Below are 16,919 nucleotides of genomic sequence, written 5' to 3'. Positions count from 1 at the left end.
TTCGAACAGAACAGAATGACCCCTTAAAAATCAAAATGAATGCAAAACAAAACCACCACCACCACCCCACACACAGTGGGATGTGTTGGGGCTACTTGAGAATAACTGGTTGCTTCCCTATAATGGTGTTTCTTCAAGTGGCCTTCTGTGCATTCACACACATAGGATTTGCGCCTGTGCAGAGAACTGTCCAGAACCTTGTAGAGATTAAAGAGAATTTTGGCAGTAGCCCCGCCCCCCTTTGTATCTTGTGGAAGAAGTGCTCGAATCTTCCATATCTTGTGGAAGAAGTGCTCGAATCATTTGGGTGGTGACCATACGGAAACGATGGTGGTGGACAAAGCGATTGAGTCCCGCGAGGTCTAAAATTGGTCTCAATCCGTCGTGGGTTGGGCTCTATGAAGCACTTGGAGTAGAAGCCCTGGTGGAGCTGATGGGTGACCTCTTGTATGGTATGTTTCTGAAGTAGGTTCCAGGCTCAGACTGGCCCACATAGCAACAGGGCATGTTCCTGGTGCGCCTCACCCATGGGGCACCCCTGTGCCCCACCACACTTGGCAGCAGTGAATATTCCCACCCTTAATTACCCATTCTGCTCAAAACCTGGCGCCCTCCCTACATACATTCTACCACCCTCTCAGTGCCCTCAGTCTGACCCTGGTAGGTTCTGCCATCTCCACCTCTTCCAAAAGGACAGGAGTTGGAGAAGTTGTATGGGGACTGGAACTCGAGGGGAGTGGGCTCGGTTAATTCGGTCAGGTAGCCATGCCAGACAATAGAAAGGATCCAGAGTCTGTTACAGCTTGCCACTGGAGACAGCAGTAGTCATATCTTCTTTGTGTAGATAGACTGACATGGTTTAGATGTCACAGCTGATCATGCTGATCGAGCGGCAGGTTTACGAAAGGAACTGTATCTGGTACCTTGATAGGTCTCAGACTGTGGCAAGTATGGCCTATTAACTGCACAGGGCCTGTTCCATTGTCTGCCTTTCCCTGGACAGTAGGGCTGATGAGATGTAGCAGTTGTCATCGATCAAGCTGTTGATTTTAACTTCTGGACATGCTCTAAAGTGTCATCAGTCTTGTCACCAAGCAAGTGTTCCCATTGAAGTGTAGGTCTTCAACCCTCCCTTTTGCCTTGGGGGTCAGAGATGTAGACTTGAGCCATGCTTGTCTTCATGAGACAATCAAGGTTGCAATAGTGTGCAAAGTGCAGTCTGTAGTGAGCTGTGCGGAGTAATTCTTTAATAATTTCTGGCCCTCATTCAGGATGGCTCAGGCTGCTCCTTTTGATCAGGTTGGATAAATTGGTCTAGGAATGGTGAAAGCTTTTCAAAGAGCATGTGGGCATAGCATGCCATGTAGACCAGATAGATGACAATGCAGAGCTTCAAGGCTGCTGTGAAGTAGTTCTCTTTCCAATTGTGTCTAGCTTTCATCCATCCTAATCCACCAGTGTTGACACGGCCTTCTGTCGTGACTGAGTCTGTGACATTTCTGCAACTGCAGAGTTGGGATTGGGATATTTGAGCAGAAAAGTGCAGTCAGTGTGTTGAGTGCAATACATACTGTCCAAATGTCTGACTGCTGGTGAGGATGTGGCTGGTTTGTCCCACACACACTTGACTATCTCCAGTATGGTGGGAATGAGGGGAAGTGAGAATGGAGTCTTAGTATACGCCTCAGTGAGGTTATAGATAGTCGGGGGCTGCAGTGGTGTTCTGATGAATCTCAACACCAAGGGCTTTTGCCATACGTTCCATCTCCTCAGAGTAGATGTATGGCTGCTCAGATGCAGAGTCTGACTAGAGTCTGGTTGTAAAGTATCTCCTGATGGATATAGAGAAGCATCTAGAGCAGGGGCGTAACTACTATTAGGCAAGGGGAGGCGGCTGCCTGGGGCCCCCCACACCTCGAGGGGGCCCCCAGAGGCAAGTCACATGACTATATATTGTGAAGTGTGTGTGTTCGTATCAGCAAGGGGCCCATTTTAAAATTTTGTCTCTGGGCCCACTCCAGCCTTGTTATGCCCCTGATCCAGAGGAGCTTCTGGTAGTAAGGACTGGGCATCCCATGTCTAGGGATGTGCATGGACTGGTTCGAAGGTGGTGAGGGTTTACCTTTAAGGAGCAGGGAGGGTGCTCTCCCTCCACCCCGCCCCGGCCACGTTTCCCTCACCGGCACTGTCTTTTAAAATGGACCTGCAGAGCAGCAGTGTACCTCCTTGCTGCCCCGGTGCACATGGGACTGGAAGAGCCCGGTGCACATGCGCAACATGCACACGCACACCGGGCACTTCCAGTCTGATGTTCACTGGGGCAGCAAGGAGGTATGCTGCTGCTGTGCGGGACTGTTTTGAAAGACAGCGCCATTGGGGGAAATGCAGCAGGGTGGGGGGGAGAGCACCCTCCCTGCTCCTTAAAGCTAACCGCCCCCTGCCGTCGAACTGGCTGAGCTGCCGATCCTTCAAACCGGTTTGAAGGTCCATAACAGGGCCTCCAAAGCGGTTGGTGTACATCCCTATCCACATCTGACTTTATTCTGAAGTGGAAGCGCCACATCAATATTAGGGCTCATTGGGGTAGTTGAGCCAGCTGGGCTGTAGGGCTCCGGCAAGTTTCCCAGAGGAACAGGTTGCACAGGGTCATCTAGCTGTGCTGGGTTGGAGGGGTGTGACGGTGCAACCGTGGTTTCAGACACGGTTCTGATTCCTTAAGCACGTTTGCAGGAACAGAAATGGTCCTATCTGAAAGACTACGGCGAGGCTGCTATCTCTGTAATGGTTGAAGGGAGATCTGCTATGGGACTGGATGCACGATCGGAGGCAATGCTGGGTTGGTGGAGAGTAGCGATAGTCTCGCTCAACTGAGTCCTCACGTCTGGTGCAGTCACATTCAAAATAGTGCCTTGAGCAGTTGTGGGAGCAGCATTTTCTATTAAAACATTGGTACTTGCACGGCTCTGAGGGATGAATGTAGGTCCTGTAGTGGAACTGAAGTATTCCCTCTGGTGGCAATCCCTGCGCCTTTCATCAGGGTGCGAGTCATGGATGGAATCATGGCCCCAAGATGAAAATGGAGGCTCCCCTTTGTCATCATTGTGGGAGTAGCAATAGATGGGGTCGAGCTTGGGAGGGTCCAAAGGTTCATCTGGGGCCTTGGAGTCTGAGTTACATGCTTGAACCGGGATGGATGGATGGGAGCGGGGTGAGCTTTGGAGCCTCCGGAGGGTTAGGCACAGTATTAGCATGCTTCTTTTTTGCTGGCTCAGGGCCCGCAGTGGCCACGAGTGGTCACTTCTTCTTAGCAAGCTTGGGCTTCGTTTTCACCTTGCTCTGACTGTAGGAGCAGAGGCAGAAACCAAGGCACTAGTGGCGGGAGGGCAGATTGCGCCAGTGTGGTGCTCAAAGTGGGAACTGCTCTGGGGGATTCAAAGACCGACTCGGCTGTTACAGAAGGCACAAGCGTAGGGAACATAGTAGAGTCTGATGCCATTGTAGGGAAAACCACAATGGCTATCCCTGTAGTCAAGAGGTGAGCTGAATCAGCTATCCCCATGGGTAGGATGGACGATGCGAGGAGTGCTCGTTCCCAAAGCAAGGAGCGCAGCCATGTGGCCTGACTATGGTGGGCCTGTCGGGTGAAGCAGATTAGGCACGCTTCAACTTTATGTCCTTCCCCCAGACATGATAAATATTCAGAGTGTCCGTCGGAAATTGGTGACTTGGTTGTCCACGCAATGCAACATTTGAAGGATGCTTTACTAGCCATAAATCGAGGGCAGGGAGGAGAAGGGGAGGTGAGGAAATAAAAACACCTAAATGTAAGTCAGAAACAACGAGAGGGAAGAAAGGCAAAATAAAAGAGGGGGGGGGGATTAAACAGGCACTTTCCTCCAGAGAACTGAAATAAGTCTATCTCCTAAATGGTGGGTTGTTTTTGTTTTTCGCTTTGTTTTGTTTTAAAGACAGGGCAGTCTTAATGGTAGTCAGTGAAAAACTGAAGGAGCAGAGTGGGACAGCCACAGAGTGACTACAGAGGGGGCAGGGCTACCACCAAAAATATCTCTCTTTAATCTCTAGGAGGTTCCAGACAGGTCTCTACACAGGCGCAAATCCCATGTGTGTGATGCACAGAGACTATGAAGAAGAACAATGTTTTAGGAGTAAAATGTGTCCAATATTATACTCTTATGAACTCCATCACAACCAGGAATAGTTTAAATGGCCCAGATGAACTGTTTCATAATTTCTCTGCCAAAAACAGAGTATTTAACACCTGCAAACAATTGTTTAGGGATGTAATTCATGCATTAGTAAAATGTTATTACTCAATGCCAGCCAAAATCTATTTTCCCATGTTAACAGTAGTAAATCAGATTTTTTTATTTCCTAAGATCAGAATAGTTATTCTAACTCCATCTGCTTCAGCCAAGCAACCTCTTTTGTGTATTTACACAAAGAGGAGCTATGGGGTACATCATCCAGCCTTGACTTTGCACTTTTGATCTGGGGATTGCTACCCAGGCTACCTCAAACTGCTTGCGCCAAGCAACTGGCTTAGGATTCTTCCATATGCTGGTGCTTGAAGGGAAGTCACACTCCTATGAGTCCCAACCAAGGTGGAGTCTGCAAACCTGCAGTACCAAACTACAGAGTGGGGTGCTTCTTGTAGCCCCCATACAAGCTGTTCTCTTAACATTTTACATGTTCACTCGTGCTTTAAAAAGAAAGGAAATTGCATGTTAAGGAGCCCATCTTAACTTCCGTATCATTTAAGCTCTCTTTCAGCGATTCTACCAAACACTGACAGGGGAAATGGAATTCTGCCAGGACTGTGACAGCCTCATTCTTCTCACTGGCCCCACCCCCTTTTAGCTGATGTCAGACACAGGGAGGGACCAATGCTCGGTGGTGGGAGAGTCCATATCTTCCCAGCCAGCATTTTATTCATACACTGGGTAGAGATGAGAGGGGCATGTTTTACGCTTCTAGCTGGCAAGCGCTTTGCTCATCAGCTGGGTGTGGGAGGCTCAAGGGGGTGCCCTGGCCTAGGGGGAGCTTTGCAGGGCCCCGAAACCCTTGGGGTCAATTGTTCCCTCTTGCTCAACGGTCGCTACACCCCTGCACACATTAATTTTCCTCTTTTAATATGGGCATATCACATTTTCTGGGCAGTTACAATGCTACATCTTGACCCTTTCCTATTTGGCTTCTGCCCCAGGTTTGGAACCAAAATTGCCTTCGTTGCTCCACCAGGTGACCCACACCAGGAACTGCACAGGGCAAGTGCATCCCTGTTTGTTCTTCTTGAACAATATGCAGATGACATTCAGTTCAGGAGTTACTCTAAGAGACTACGTACTTTCAATATGACCTCCAAGAAATAATTCAGTCAGGAGGTCAGCCACTGAATTTACTAGCACTTATACCCAGGCAAATGTCTATAGGATTGCTGCCCATTTATCCCTTAGATACCAAAACACTGGACTTCTTTTAGGCTCAGGAATAGCTACCTCAAAAGCAAATGATTTGTTTTGTTTTGACCAGAAAAATGTATGGCATCTTGCTGTGTTTCACGGCTGTTACTAAACATGTTTTAAAATCATTTGCTAAAATAGTATCCTCACTTTGCAGTAAACCAGTGAGGGTTCTGTGGTGGCTGTACTTTGTTAAATGGCTGCAGAAATTCACACTTCAGCCTGTGAATGAGTCACATTATATTATGCCCAAGGCACAAGGATATCCGGTTGAACACCACGCAACACCTTTGGCTTATTATAGTTTACTGTGAGGTACGAATTGGGGGAGATTAAACCATATGAGTAGTTATCTCTGCTAGTTTTAGAATACCTGCTAGACTCCCCATTTGTTCTTCTATGTTCTCTTGTGTTTTCTCTTACAACCATTGCAGTACAGTACTCACATTCACAGATTATGCTCCAAGTTTGTTAGCACTGTTGCTCACAGCCAGTATACCACTAGGTCCACCATAATGAGTTATCTGCCATGATATATCTGGTCGTTGTGTTTATGAACGTGCAGCGCTATGATGTACGTACTATATGTTCATGATGGTAGAGCAAATATTTGCTTTCAGAGTAATGGAATTAGCTGTAGTCCAGTCCTATGCATTTTACTTGGAAATAAGTTCTACATCATTCCATGAGGCAAGAAAATTTACATTGCACGTGTCTTAACATGAGAAATGCAAAGACACTAGGCAATGAGACAGAGCACCTCTGATTAGCGAATGTTTAACCTCAACATCCAAGGCCTTGTGAACTTTCTTGGCTACCTATTGGCAAAATAGTGTACTGCATTAGATGGGCCTTTGGTTTGGAAGGGCCCCCATGAAATTCCTTGTTATCAAGTTGTCTTGCACCTAAAGTAAAGTGTGCCTTCAAGTAGGTGTTGACTTCTGGCAACCACAGAGCACTGTGGTTTTTCTTTGGTAGAATACAGGAGGGGTTTACCATTGCCATCTCCTGCGCAGTATGAGATGCTTTTCAGCATCTTCCTATATCCAGGGTCAGTGCTACCATTAGACTAACTAGGCAGCCACCTAGGGCGCTGAGTGCAGAATGTCAAGCTGTTAAGAGTGTGTGTCAATGTGTTAAGAGATACTACCATACTTTGAGACAGAACAAGTTAGAACAAGGAGGAAGAAACGGCAGTTTGAGTATGAGGCCCAAGAAGAGGTTTTAAGTTTTGTGCTTTTCATTTTTTTCTACAAAATATCTGTTTTTGAAAATCAAAGTTGAGATTTTTTGGCGTGGTGGTGCAAGTACTTAGCCTTGCCTAGGGCACAAAATAGTCTGGCACCAGTCCTGCCTATATTGCTATATAGGTGCTTCCCATAGTCTGGGAAACATACCAGCAGGGATTCAAACCAGCAACCTCATGCTTGCTAAGCAAGTCATTTCCCACTGTGCCATTAGGTGGTTATGTCTTGCACCTAGAGGAGAAAATTCTAATCCTCTGCCTTCTGGTATTAAAAGCCAAAATGGAAGTATCTCTGTGGATGTTCCCTAACTCAACTCCACCTCTGACCTGTGAACATGGAAACATTCAAATATTAGTAAGTAGCTCTTTACTATTTCTTACTCTTTGGGACTGAACCAGCAATATTCTTTTATACAAGCACAAAGAAATGGAGCCAGCCAGTCAACCAGCCATTTGACAGGGTTGTGAAACTTTCCAAAGTAGGAAAATGCAAGTATCTGTAGAATGAGCCTTAGCTCATGAGAAGGAATTTTCCGGATGCTGAAGAGCTGAGCCTGAAATAAAACCCTTAAAGAAGTTGATAACATTCAGCAAGACAGATCAGCCTGAGGTAGTATTTCTCTAAGCAATGAGATCAGAAATAATGGTTCATCTCACATATAAAGGAATTAAATTAGAAGACAACCCTAGAACTCAAAGAGCCATGAAGAACTATAAATAATGTGTGTGTTTGTGAGGGGAAGGTGCAGAATAGAGAGGGAAAACCAAGGAATACAAGGGCACAGTGACCCCAAGCAATATTTCTGTTTGATGTCACATAAATAAAGCCATCTACCAAAAATTATGGCAGAAGGAAGAGCACCCAAGAGGATATCAGGGAGCTTGGCATATATGCCAGGAGTCAGTGGATAATGCTTCAAAATTACTTTGTTTACTTGTGGACAAAGTAAAATTCTTGTGGACATGTTAACTGAGGAAGGGATGCAATTATTGGGGAGGGCAAGTGTCGTGGAATCCATGGTATTGTTTTTTGATAAAATATTCAATGCAACTCCTGTGTCTGCTGGGTAGTTGTACTCCTTATCCCACTTGGATTAGATGTTCAAAATCTTTTGTCTTCTTGTATTGGTTCCGCTAAAGCAAAATGTAAGCAATTATTATTTGAAATGTTCAGCATCCAGAATGATATGGTTGATTCCAAATATATCTTGTGATATATATCAAGGATAGCTTTTGATCTGAGCCCTTTGAAACTGTCTGCAGTGATCTCCCTATCCTTGAGAAATTGTTTTCAGGCCTTTAGATTCCAGACAATGGACATTTTCACAAAGAAGATTTTGCAGGATATCATGAGATTACAGATGTTGAATTTGTTGATTGAAGACCGTGGAAGATCTTCCCAGCTGTGTGTAGTGTTTTTTGTATGATTATCCATGTAAAATGTATTTAAGCACAAGAACATTTATAAGAAATTGGCCTACTGGGTTTAAATCATAATATGTTTCAGTTACTTCTAATCCAGCTATACTTTTTAATGTAGTGGCTTACATCAGGAGTTCCCAATATGTGGTACTCCAGATGTTGCTGAACTACAACTCCTGTAATCCCCAATTGTAGCTAGAGGTGATGAGAGATGTTGTAGTTCAGCAACATCTGGAGTACCACAGGTTGGAGACTGCTGGCTTACATGGTGTACAGTGGTACAGAAGTCATAACGTTTCGCCCTCAGGAACTGCTGGGGACTTGTAAGCAGCCGCAGTACTGTAGAGAATGGGAGATTATCATGAATGGGAGAAAGTGCAGTCGCACTGCTTGCTCTGCTCAGCTGCCTGTTCTCTACAGCTTCAGGGCTTCTTCTGAGTCCTCAGCATTACGTCTCAGGAGGAGCATTATGACTCAGTACTGCTGCACATCATGTAAGTCACTGTGTTTTGTAAAATCTGTACCTAGAATTCAAACAGATAATTTGAAAATATTTTTTAAAAAAATATGTCCATGCACAATTTAAAAATTTACAGCAACTACATTTTCTTGACTGATAAAAACAGCTAAGGTAGATCATGGCATGTGGACATTGTTACATGGCATTTTTTGTGTATTTTTTTTTATATTTCAGAATTAACTCTTCTTAACTGATGTTTGTGATGGCTGTTTGACTAGACAAAGTGATTGACAGGATATTTTGTGATATAATGTGTGTAGAATTTTAGTAGCACCAGCTTTTCTCTCTTCTTCTGGACTATTATTGGGATCTGCCAACATTCCCTGTTCCAGGAAGTGGGTTGCCGTTCTTGAGCTTGCTTGCTTTTTTGCTCATGGTGGAGCAGTACACTAAGTGTTTCACCACAAGCACATATTGTGGATGACCACATCCTTGCAGACTTTCCAAAAGTGGGGTGATTGAGGCTGTGCTATCTTACAATCTGTGTTTATGACAAAATGCCTTTTCTCCCTACCTCATGCAAAACAGCAACCTGAATGAATCACCTGAGCCTGTTCCCTAACCTGACGGTTTAGACTGCTAGTTCACATTACTGAATACAATAACTGATACTCAGAGACTGGTCACATGACTATCCAGAAGCCATGCACATTTTAAAGTTGTGAGCCAGTTATGTACACTCACCCACCATACACATAGGAGTCAGCATTCAGAACTTGATGGGGAATGCCAGGGAAATGTTACTCCTCAATATTTGGTGGGAAGCCAAATCTAAAAATGGCAGGAGTCCAACTATTGGGTCCATATAGTTCAGAATGGCCTGTGCTGACTGGTAGTGGCATACAAAAAACTTCTAATGGACTGAGGACCACCATATTTTCAGATGTTTGAATGACCGGACCCTCATCAGCTTTTTAAAGTGTTTATCCATCCATCCATTCATTATTACCACCCAGAGACGCAAGTTTTGGGTGGTATAGAAATACGATAGATAGATAGATAGATAGATAGATAGATAGATAGATAGATAGATAGATAGAATTTTTGTTACCACCCAAATTATCACGTAGTTTAAAAAAATTTAAACTAATCTCCCAATTTGTGAATATATAACTACTAACATGGACTTGGGGAAATGGGGTGGCATGGGGAAGAGAACCTTGTGTTTTGGGTTCTGAAGGCATCAGGGGTCCTGTCCCATTGCTTGGCCCTGTCCTTTGGCTGCACCAGATCCCAACCATAGACAGAGAAAACAGAGAAGAGGATGGGTCGGTTCTCATTTTTAATTTTTTTTTTAGCTTTATTAATAATTTTAAATTTGAAACTGTTAAAACATTTGCAGTTTTAAATGTGTTTTTAGCCTGGTCTTTTAACTTGCTTAACTTTATTAATCTTTTATTTTACATTGTATCTATTTTATTAAGGTTGTGAGCTGCCCCAAGCAGTAGTGTTCTGGAGGGGCAGGGTATAAATATTTTAAATATTAAACAAACAAACAAACAAACAAATAAATAAATATTACTCATGCTACCAATCAGGTACAGGGAGGGGATGTCCTCAAAAAGTAGAGTAGAGGCTGGATGTAGCCAGAGCCGAGTTAACTCAAATGTTGTAGTGCAAAAAAGCCCACTGGTTTCTGTTGGCTGTCACACACTTCAGACTGTCTCCTATCTCATTTCCATTCCTTCCAGTGCCTACATGCTGTTTTAGGTCATCTTCCCGCCTCTGCAACATCCTCAAGGCTGCCTTTCACATGTGCAGCAGCACCGATGGGTCCCTAATACAGACATTCACAGTGCCACTGTGAATTAGATCCCAAAATAGCTATCATTGGAAATGTTCGGTTTTAAAAAGGCTCTCCAGGGACTAAGCAGAAAGTTAAAAACAACACCCCCATATTCCTTTTGGAACCAAAACAACTGGGAGTGAGCATAAGCATAAGTGTGCTTCTGTTATTGTTTGGATTTCACAGAACCTTTGGAAGACAGAGAGAAAGTAATGTAATGTAATGAAAGTAATGTGGATTAGTCATGAGGGCTTCAGAGAGGTAACCTGGAACCCAGGGCAAAATATCACCTTTGGGTCCTGCTTCTGCACCCCCAGCAGCTGTGTGATCATCAGGGCAGAGACAGGTGGCAGCCAACTATCTGCAGGTGAGTAAACATTGCGTCGAGAGGAGCCACAAGCATGCTCCGGACACGAAGCGCCCTCTATTTTCTGCCTGCCTAACAGGGAGATTCAGCTTGGAGAGAGGAGTTTGTTTCTAACCACCACCACCCAGAGTGCCACACCAGAGTCCCAACCAAAGACGGAGAAAAGAAAACAGAGCAGAGCACAGGTTGTGTCTGGAGCACACTTGTGGTTCCTCTCCAGCAAGCACTCTTCAGATCTACAGTACTGTTACTGGTGCCCCTAGGAGGGGTGCCAGCAAGATAAGAAGTGGCACCATGCCTTCCATTCACAATCAAGTACAAGGAGTGGCCATGGGGTCTGGGTAAGCTGTGCTCCTCTTCCTGTCAACTTCTGGAGCGGGAGAGAGGAGGAGGAAGGATAGATTGTGCCTAGTCAGGCTGATGGGGGGGGGGGCTCTGAACCGTTTGGCCAGGGAAAATTCCATCACCCATCCATATTTATTTGTTTGTTTGTTTTTTTGTTTGTTCAATTTTTAGACCGCCCTTACAAAATAGCTCAGGGCGGTTCACAAACATCAAAGACCCTTTAAAACAATTTAAGAGCACTGGAAGGCCAGGCCAAACAGGTGGGTCTTTAGGGCTCTCCTAAATTCCAATAAAGAATTCAAATTACGGATGTCTGCAGGGAGCGCATTCCACAGTCCAGGAGCGGCTACAGAGAAGGCCCGCCTCTGGGTCACCACCAGACGAGCTGGTGGCAATTGGAGCCGGACCTCCTCAGATGATCTTAGCATACGGTGGGGATCAGACCGAAGAAGGCGCTCTCTAAGGTAACCTGGACCTAAGTCGTTCAGGGCTTTAAAGGTAATAATCAGCACTTTGTATTTTGCTCGGAAACATATCGCAGCCAGTGCTGCTGTTTCAAAACAGGCATAATATGGTCTCTCTGGGTTGCCCCGGAGACCAGCTTTGCTGCCGCATTTTGAACTAACTGAAGTTTCCGAACTACGTACAAAGGCAGCCCCACACAGAGCGCATTACAGTAGTCAAGCCTGGAGATTACCCATATGAAATTGCCCATTCCTGATGCAGAGTAACAAACCAAGGAGCTGTATAGCCCTATAAAACATGAAGGCTTTATTCATCCCCGATTTTAGAATTCACAGCCCACAGGGTCAGTCCGGAAGTAACTTTTGCTTTATACTTCTAACTTCTTTACCTGTTATTTTATTTATATTTAAATTTGTGTACTGCCGTTCACATTGTCTCAAGGCGGTGCAGAACATTGTAGTAGACTTTGGGGCTATTAACACATGCATGCAAAACCATGCTAAAGGAGCCCAGCCCGGTTTTGCACACGCATGTGAACCGCCGGGATCGTGCCCAATCCCGGAGGCACTACAGCAGCAAACCCGCTTGTGGAGCCACCCTTCTCAACGGGGTTAGGAGAGCGAGTGCTCTCCTAACCCCCTTTATCGGATCATGTGTCAGCCACATCTGACAGGCTTGGGGTGGGGAGGGGGGCTCTCCATAATGCACCATGCACTATGCTGGTGCGGTGCATTATTGAAGCTCGGGGGGGGGGGCGCAAGGCAACGTGCCCTGGCACCCCAACCCTCAGAGCTACTGGCAGGAGCCGGTACCTATCTGGGCGGGCAGTCTGCCCGCCCAAGGAGCAAGAGCTGCTCGTCTGCAGAGGTGAGTCTAACCTGCCTTCCCTGTAGTCCGCTCTGGAGCCCTTCTCACTGCTCATGGGCAGAGGCTCTTTGATTAAAAACAGGCTTCAAAGCACTTAAGTCATACAACAACCTTTTAAAAACAAAGCGGTTGGCTGATCTTAAATGTTCCAGCCAGGACTGGCCTTAGAGATGGGTGAGCCGGGCTGTTGTCCAGGGCGCCTGTCTGAAGGAGGTGAGTCAGGCAGTTGCCCAGGGCGCCTATCTGAAAGTAGCACTGAGTTTGGCAGCTGTTTGTTGAGTGGACTGCTTGTAATGAAGCTGCAGAAGGCCTAGGAAACTTCAGGGGGATTCCAGAACTGAAGCACTCGCAGCAAAGCCGCAAGTTATTGAGAGGTGGCTCTGGGCCCTTTTTCCCCTGGGAACAGCAGGAACAAGTGCGTAGGAAGCTGGCGGTGGTGTGCGTGTAACCGGCCAGCGGCAGCCCCTAGGTGCCCTAGCCATGCCTCCTGCGTCTGACATCAGACAAAGGGTGCGTGGCCATATGTGAGAATGGGATCGCGCAGCCCTGTTTGCAAGGCATTGGGTTTCCAGCCTGACTGAGAGCGCCTTTCCCTGCCTCAAAAGGCAGAGAGATGTGTTCCCAGCCAGGCTGGGAACCCAGTGCTGGTTGAAGCTTCTCACAAACAGGGCTGCCTATGTCTCTCTGCCTTTCAAGGCAGGGAAAGTTTCTCTCAGCCAGGCTGGAAACCCAGCGCCTTGCAAATGGGGCCGCACGATCCCATTCTCACATATGGCCACGCCCCCTGCATCAGATGTCAGACATGGGGCATGGCTAGGTTGGATGTGGTGGCTCCACAGGGAGTGGCAGCCAGGTTCCTTGGACCCATCCGCACAATGGTGGCTCTGCCCCTGAGCAGTAAGGCCTGTTACACTGCAAGGTTTTGCAAACCTGCACAAGCAACAGAACTTGGTAACCCTGATAAATTAACTGTGGGGGAAGGATGCTGAAAGTAAGCCTCTATATCCTGGGCAGGCCCTGGTTCCAGCTGCCTAGAAGCAATAAATAAATAAACAAACAAATAAATAAATAACTTTAAAAAATTACTTTTACAGAAAAGTCCCTTAAATCGGTATCTAAGAGCTGGACCATTCTAGAGTTAGTGGTTTTAGGACTGCAGTCATGCAGACTGATCTGCAGATCAGTTAAAGTGCTTGGATGAAAACCAAATTAATACAAGTGGGGCATTTTGCTCAATGCAAAATTAAGAACTCCCATGCAACCTGAACAGGAGACAAATACCCAGCCAGGTTGCTCAAAAGCTAGCCACATGGCAGGAAACCACAATATAAAGCAGGTCACAATAGTATTTGCATGCAAAGAGGATTAGACCACTTTGGCGAAGTTGCTTTGAAGCACAGACATTTGCAAGAGGTATGTACAAATATTTAATGCTAAAAGTCCTTTCCATGTTGTGGGGTAGTGTATAAAATATTAGCATAGGACATTTGTTGGATTTTAAATTGCACACTCTGCTTCAGAGACTGGGATCCCCTGGTGGCAGCTGTGGCAAACAACATGGATAAGCTGTAGCCCTTTAACAAACACTACAACTGAGTAAATTAAAATATCATATATTTACCCGAATAGAGGACAACTCTGAATTTAAGTCAACCCTTATAAAAATGCAGGATAAATACAAGTTATGTGCATTTATCCAAAAAGGCTCTGAATTTATGATCTAATTTGTAACGTCTTGGGAAAAACAGAGTTTGGATTCATGTAAATAAGGGGGCCAGCAGCCTTTCAGATGTGATTTGCCAAGTTTTCATTTATTAATTTTAATTTAAAATTTTGTGGGCCAGTATTGCATTTTAACTTTAAAAGCCTCTCTCTATACAGGTGAAACTCGGAAAATTAGAATATTGTGCAAAAGTCAATTAATTTCAGTAATGCAAATTAAAAGATGAAACTGATATATGAGACAGACGCATTACATGCAAAGCGAGATAAGTCAAGCCTTAATTTGTTATAATTGTGATGATCATGGCGTACAGCTCATGAAAACCCCAAATCCACAATCTCAGAAAATTAGAATATTACATGGAACCAAGAAGACAAGGATTGAAGAATAGAACAATATCGGACCTCTGAAAAGTATAAGCATGCATATGTATTCAGTACTTGGTTTGGGCCCCTTTTGCAGCAATTACTGCCTCAATGCGGCGTGGCATAGATGCTATCAGCCTGTGGCACTGATGAGGTATTATGGAAGACCAGGATGCTTCATTAGCGGCCTTCAGCTCTTCTGCATTGTTTGGTCTCATGTCTCTCATCCTTCTCTTGGCAATGCCCCATAGATTCTCTATGGGGTCCGGTCAGGTGAGTTTGCTGGCCAATCAAGCACAGTACACTGTATACTTTTCAGAGGTCCGATATTGTTCTGTTCTACAATCCTTGTCTTCTTGGTTCCATGTAATATTCTAATTTTCTGAGATTGTGGATTTGGGGTTTTCATGAGCTGTACGCCATGATCATCACAATTATAACAAATTAAGGCTTGACTTATCTCGCTCTGCATGTAATGCGTCTGTCTCATATATCAGTTTCACCTTTTAATTTGCATTACTGAAATTAATGGACTTTTGCACGATATTCTAATTTTCCAAGTTTCATCTGTATAATTAAAGATATATTTAATCATTCTATTGTCGTATGTAAAATTAAACAAATGATGCTTATAAAATGCTTAATAAGCTTAGCATATAATAAATTGCAGAACTCTCCAGTTTAGTGTGATCCTTGCTCTTGCTTTTCTTTGCCGAGTTTTCCAGTGTCCGATACGTATTGAATATTTTAAGTCTTACACAGGCTTTTGGATGATCAGTTGTTAAACTGGCTCTGAGAGGGTTGACTTCATGTGTGACAATACCTGTCCACAATTTTTTAAAAGGTTATTAAGAAACTAATACCCAATCTAAGCTTTGTTTCTGGACAAGCAGAGTTTCTTCGCCAAGGGTCTCCCTTGCCCCCCCTCACACCTAGCTGGCAAACAAAGCACTCGCCGGCTGGATGTCCAGTTGTGCTGAGGGGAAATGCTGACTGGGGATGGGAGAGAGTTGAAATGGATCCTCTCCTGGGTATTGACTCTGTCCTGTGTCTGACATTAGACACAAGGAGGTGGGGCCAGTGCAGAGAACGGGGCCTGTCAGCCTCGGCAGAGCTTCCTTTCCTCACTCAGTGGTTCGGTTCGTGACTGGGAGATCTTTCTCTGCCTTCTCAAGAAGGCAGGGAAAGGAGCTCTCACAGTCAGCAATTCCACAAACCGCTGACTCAGCCCCATTACACATTCCTGATGTGCACATTTTCTAAGCACAGGAAACTTTATTTTGGAGTACTCAAGCATATGAACCCCCGCACGCAGTTTGAAGTGGAGAAACCCAGACGTAATTTTTCTTAGTTCCCACTGCCATTTGTTAGCACACCAGGCCTTAGTGCAAGGGTAGGCAACTTTGTCTTTTCTGCTGTTGTTGAACTACAACTCCCATAATTCCCCACAATTTCATGTAGTTGGTGATGGGAGTTGTAGTTCAACAGCAGCTGAAGAGCCAAGGTTACTTACCCTTGCCTTAGCTGCCATACAATGGCTCATGCTTGGTCTATCTCTGTTGCACTGACAGCTGTGTGGGTTTTGGATGCCATTAAGGATAGCAGTGCAAAAAATATAGACAGATATAGCTCCTGGGCACAAACCTGTGCACACCTCACTGAGGTGAGCAGAAGTTACACGTGAGTGCTATTATGCTCTTGTTAATTTGAGGCTTATGCAGTGGAATTCTCAAGTGATTGTAATCCATGTATGAGGGTGCAATTTTTAGATTTTCTGCTTCAAGTACTAATGTCTGCCCTGGAACACTGAAAATTATCTACTGAAAATGGAGATTGTTCCTGCAAAGCTATGTGCATTTGAAGGTGGTGCAACAGATCAGCATCCCCCATCATCTTAGCATGTTTTCCACACAGAGAAATATTTTACTTCAAGTTTTGCATGCAGAAGGTCAATTAATGGACACACCCCCCCCCGCACCAATCTGCATGGCACGTGTACCACATTCCATATGTGGTCGGAGACTGCAGTGATGATATAGACTCCATAGGTTGGGGGAGGAGTATTTGTTCGGTAATGAGTGTCCCCCTCCCTCATGACAACTCTTCTAAATTTCATGTGGCAAACTGTCATTGCCAGAAAGCATTATGACAATGTCTATAGGACGCAGCTAGTGGTAATTGTAGATCCAGTATCAGTATTGGTTGTTCAAGATATTTTTTGAAGAAATGGCATATTGTTTGTAAAAATATAATGCCTTTGTTTTGACCCCTAGCTATGTGTGTTTTATAATATATGTATAGATGTTTCTATAAATAATGCATGATGATATAAA

This window comes from Hemicordylus capensis, chromosome 1, assembly GCF_027244095.1.
Source record: "Hemicordylus capensis ecotype Gifberg chromosome 1, rHemCap1.1.pri, whole genome shotgun sequence".
NCBI lineage: Eukaryota > Metazoa > Chordata > Lepidosauria > Squamata > Cordylidae > Hemicordylus > Hemicordylus capensis.
This window is presented reverse-complemented; position numbering follows the sequence as displayed.